We start from the raw sequence: 5,932 nt of genomic DNA on the forward strand, positions 1-5,932 counted from the left end.
CGGAGGTAGCTAGATATAGACCTACAGTCATATACAGGGGGGTAACTAGATATAGACCTACAGTCATATACAGGGGTAGCTAGATATAGACCTACAGTCATATACAGGGGGTAGCTAGATATAGACCTCCAGTCAGATACAGAACAGTAGCTAGATATAGACCTACAGTCATATACAGGGGTAGCTAGATAGACCTACAGTCATATACAGGGGGTAACTAGATATAGACCTACAGTCATATACAGGGGGTAGCTAGATATAGACCTACAGTCATATACAGGGGGGTAGCTAGATATAGACCTACAGTCATATACAGGGGGTAGCTAGATATAGACCTACAGTCATATACAGGGGGTAGCTAGATATAGACCTACAGTCATATATACAGAACCTTAACTAGATATAGACCTACAGTCATATACAGGGGGGTAGCTAGATATGCAGACACAGTCATATACAGGGGGTAGCTAGATATAGACCTACAGTCAGATACAGGGGGGTAGCTAGATATAGACTTACAGTCATATACAGGGGGGTAGCTAGATATAGAATACAGTCATATACAGGGGGTAGCTAGATAGACCTACAGTCAGATACAGGGTAGCTAGATATAGACCTACAGTCATATACAGGGGTTAGCTAGATAGACCTACAGTCATATACAGGGGGTAGCTAGATATAGAAACTACAGTCTCATATACAGAACAGTAGCTAGATATAGACCTACAGTCATATACAGAGTGGCCTGATATAGACCTACAGTCATATACAGGGGGTAGCTAGATATAGACCTACAGTCATATACAGGGGGGTAGCTAGATATAGACCTACAGTCATATACAGGGGGGTAGCTAGATATAGACCTACAGTCATATACAGGGGGTAGGCCAGATATAGACCTACAGTCATATACAGGGGGTAGCTAGATATAGACCTACAGTCATAACAGGGGTAGCTAGATAGACCTACAGTCATATACAGGGTAGCTAGATATAGACCTACAGTCATATACAGGGGGTAGCTAGATATAGACTCCACAGTCATATACAGGGGGTAGCTAGATAGACCTACAGTCATATACAGGGGGTAGCTAGATATAGACTACAGTCATATACAGGGTAACTAGATATAGACCTACAGTCATATACAGGGGGTAGCTAGATATAGACCTACAGTCATATACAGAGGGGTAGCTAGATATAGACCTACAGTCATATACAGGGGGTAGCTAGATGATAGACCTACAGTCATATACAGGGGGTAGCTAGATATAGACCTACAGTCAGATACAGGGGGGAGTATCAGATATAGACCTACAGTCATATACAGGGGGGTAGCTAGATATAGACCTACAGTCATATACAGGGGGTAGCTAGATATAGACCTACAGTCATATACAGGGGGGTAGCTAGATATAGACCTACAGTCATATACAGGGGGTAGCTAGATATAGACCTACAGTCATATACAGGGGGTAGCTAGATATAGACCTACAGTCATATACAGGGGGTAGCTAGATATAGACCTACAGTCATATACAGGGGGTAGCTAGATATAGACCTACAGTCATATACAGGGGGGTAGCTAGATATAGACCTACAGTCATATACAGGGGGTAGCTAGATATAGACCTACAGTCATATACAGGGGGTAGCTAGATATAGACCTACAGTCATATACAGGGGGTAGCTAGATATAGACCTACAGTCATATACAGGGGGGGTAGCTAGATATAGACCTACAGTCATATACAGATACAGGGGGTAGCTAGATATAGACCTACAGTCATATACAGGGGGTAGCTAGATATAGACCTACAGTCATATACAGGGGGTAGCTAGATATAGACCTACAGTCATATACAGGGGGTAGCTAGATATAGACCTACAGTCATATACAGAACAGTAGCTAGATATAGACCTACAGTCATATACAGGGGGTAGCTAGATATAGACCTACAGTCATATACAGGGGGTAGCTAGATATAGACCTACAGTCATATACAGGGGGTAGCTAGATATAGACCTACAGTCATATACAGGGGTAGCTAGATATAGACCTACAGTCATATACAGGGGGGTAGCTAGATATAGACCTACAGTCATATACAGGGGGGTAGCTAGATATAGACCTACAGTCATATACAGGGGGGTAGCTAGATATAGACCTACAGTCATATACAGGGGGTAGCTAGATATAGACCTACAGTCATATACAGGATGCTAGATATAGACCTACAGTCATATACAGGGGGTAGCTAGATATAGACCTACAGTCATATACAGGGGGGTAGCTAGATATAGACCTACAGTCATATACAGGGGGTAGCTAGATATAGACCTACAGTCATATACAGGGGGTAGCTAGATATAGACCTACAGTCATATACAGGGGGTAGCTAGATATAGACCTACAGTCATATACAGGGGGTAGCTAGATATAGACCTACAGTCATATACAGGGGGTAGCTAGATATAGACCTACAGTCATATACAGGGGGTAGCTAGATATAGACCTACAGTCATATACAGGGGGTAGCTAGATATAGACACAGTCATATACAGGGGGGGTCTAGATATAGACCTACAGTCATATACAGGGGGTAGCTAGATATAGACCTACAGTCATATACAGGGGGTAGCTAGATATAGACCTACAGTCATATACAGGGGGTAGCTAGATATAGACCTACAGTCATATACAGGGAGGTAGCTAGATATAGACCTACAGTCATATACAGGGGGGTAGCTAGATATAGACCTACAGTCATATACAGGGGGTAGCTAGATATAGACCTACAGTCATATACAGGGGGTAGCTAGATATAGACCTACAGTCATATACAGGGGGTAGCTAGATATAGACCTACAGTCATATACAGGGGGGCTAGTAGACCACAGTCATACAGGGGGTAGATATAGACCTACAGTGGGGGTAGCTAGATATAGACCTACAGTCATATCTGGGGGTAGCTAGATATAGACCTACAGTCATATACAGGAACAGTAGCTAGATATAGACCTACAGTCATATACAGAACAGTAGCTAGATATAGACCTAGCAGTCAGATACAGTCATAACAGGGAGGTAGCTAGATATAGACCTACAGTCATATACAGGGGGTAGCTAGATATAGACCTACAGTCATATACAGGGGGTAGCTAGATATAGACCTACAGTCATATACAGGGGGTAGCTAGATATAGACCTACAGTCATATACAGGGGGTAGCTAGATATAGACCTACAGTCATATACAGGGGGGTAGCTAGATATAGACCTACAGTCATATACAGAACAGTAGCTAGATATAGACCTACAGTCATATACAGGGGGGTAGCTAGATATAGACCTACAGTCATATACAGAACAGTAGCTAGATATAGACCTACAGTCATATACAGGGGGTAGCTAGATATAGACCTACAGTCATATACAGGGGGTAGCTAGATATAGACCTACAGTCATATACAGGGGGTAGCTAGATATAGACCTACAGTCATATACAGGGGGGTAGCTAGATATAGACCTACAGTCATATACAGGGGGTAGCTAGATATAGACCTACAGTCATATACAGGGGGTAGCTAGATATAGACCTACAGTCATATACAGGGGGTAGCTAGATATAGACCTACAGTCATATACAGGGGTTAGCTAGATATAGACCTACAGTCATATACAGGGGGTAGCTAGATATAGACCTACAGTCATATACAGGGGGTAGCTAGATATAGACCTACAGTCATATACAGGGGTAGCTAGATATAGACCTACAGTCATATACAGAACAGTAACTAGATATAGACCTACAGTCATATACAGGGGGGTAGCTAGATATAGACCTACAGTCATATACAGGGGGGTAGCTAGATATAGACCTACAGTCATATACAGGGGGTAGCTAGATATAGACCTACAGTCATATACAGGGGGGTAGCTAGATATAGACCTACAGTCATATACAGGGGGTAGCTAGATATAGACCTACAGTCATATACAGGGGGTAGCTAGATATAGACCTACAGTCATATACAAGGGGGTAGCTAGATATAGACCTACAGTCATATACAGGGGGTAGCTAGATATAGACCTACAGTCATATACAGAACAGTAGCTAGATATAGACCTACAGTCATATACAGGGGGTAGCTAGATATAGACCTACAGTCATATACAGGGGGTAGCTAGATATAGACCTACAGTCATAACAGGGGGTAGCTAGATATAGACCTACAGTCATATACAGGGGTAGCTAGATATAGACCTACAGTCATATACAGGGGGTAGCTAGATATAGACCTACAGTCATATACAGGGGGGTAGCTAGATATAGACCTACAGTCATATACAGGGGGGTAGCTAGATATAGACCTACAGTCATATACAGGGGGGTAGCTAGATATAGACCTACAGTCATATACAGAACAGTAGCTAGATATAGACCTACAGTCATATACAGGGGGGTAGCTAGATATAGACCTACAGTCATATACAGGGGGTAGCTAGGACCTACAGTCATATAGCTAGATATAGACCTACAGTCATATACAGGGTTAGCTAGATATAGACCTACAGTCATATACAGACCTAGATATAGACCTACAGTCATATACAGGGGGTAGCTAGATATAGACCTACAGTCATATACAGGGGGGGTAGCTAGATATAGACCTACAGTCATATACAGGGGGGGTAGCTAGATATAGACCTACAGTCATATACAGGGGGTAACTAGATATAGACCTACAGTCATATACAGGGGGTAGCTAGATATAGACCTACAGTCATACAGGGGGTAGCTAGATATAGACCTACAGTCAGATAGCTAGATATAGACCTACAGTCAGATACAGAACAGTAACTAGATATAGACCTACAGTCATATACAGGGTAGCTAGATATAGACCTACAGTCATATACAGGGGGTAGCTAGATATAGACCTACAGTCATATACAGGGGGTAGCTAGATATAGACCTACAGTCAGATACAGGGAGTAACTAGATATAGACCTACAGTCATATACAGTGGGGGTAGCTAGATATAGACCTACAGTCATATACAGGGGTAGCTAGATATAGACCTACAGTCAGATACAGAACAGTAGCTAGATATAGACCTACAGTCATATACAGGGGGTAGCTAGATATAGACCTACAGTCATATACAGGGGGTAGCTAGATATAGACCTACAGTCAGATAAAGGGGGGTAGCTAGATATAGACCTACAGTCATATACAGAACAGTAGCTAGATATAGACCTACAGTCATATACAGGGAGTAGCTAGATATAGACCTACAGTCATATACAGAAGGGGTAGCTAGATATAGACCTACAGTCATATACAGGGGGGATATAGACCTACAGGTAGCTAGATATAGACCTACAGTCATATACAGGGGTAGCTAGATATAGACCTACAGTCATATACAGGGGGTAGCTAGATATAGACCTACAGTCATATACAGGGGGGTAGCTAGATATAGACCTACAGTCATATACAGGGGGTAGCTAGATATAGACCTACAGTCAGATACAGAACAGTAGCTAGATATAGACCTACAGTCATATACAGGGGGGTAGCTAGATATAGACCTACAGTCATATACAGGGGGTAGCTAGATATAGACCTACAGTCATATACAGGGGGTAGCTAGATATAGACCTACAGTCATATACAGGGGGTAGCTAGATAGACCTACAGTCATATACAGGGGGTAGCTAGATATAGACCTACAGTCATATAGTAGCTAGATATAGACCTACAGTCATATACAGGGTAGCTAGATATAGACCTACAGTCATATACAGAACAGTAGCTAGATATAGACCTACAGTCATATACAGGGGGTAGCTAGATATAGACCTACAGTGTATACAGGGGGGTAGCTAGATATAGACCTACAGTCATATACAGGGGGTAGCTAGAT

The sequence above is a fragment of the Oncorhynchus nerka genome, unplaced genomic scaffold (assembly GCF_034236695.1).
Source record: "Oncorhynchus nerka isolate Pitt River unplaced genomic scaffold, Oner_Uvic_2.0 unplaced_scaffold_945, whole genome shotgun sequence".
Taxonomy (NCBI): domain Eukaryota; kingdom Metazoa; phylum Chordata; class Actinopteri; order Salmoniformes; family Salmonidae; genus Oncorhynchus; species Oncorhynchus nerka.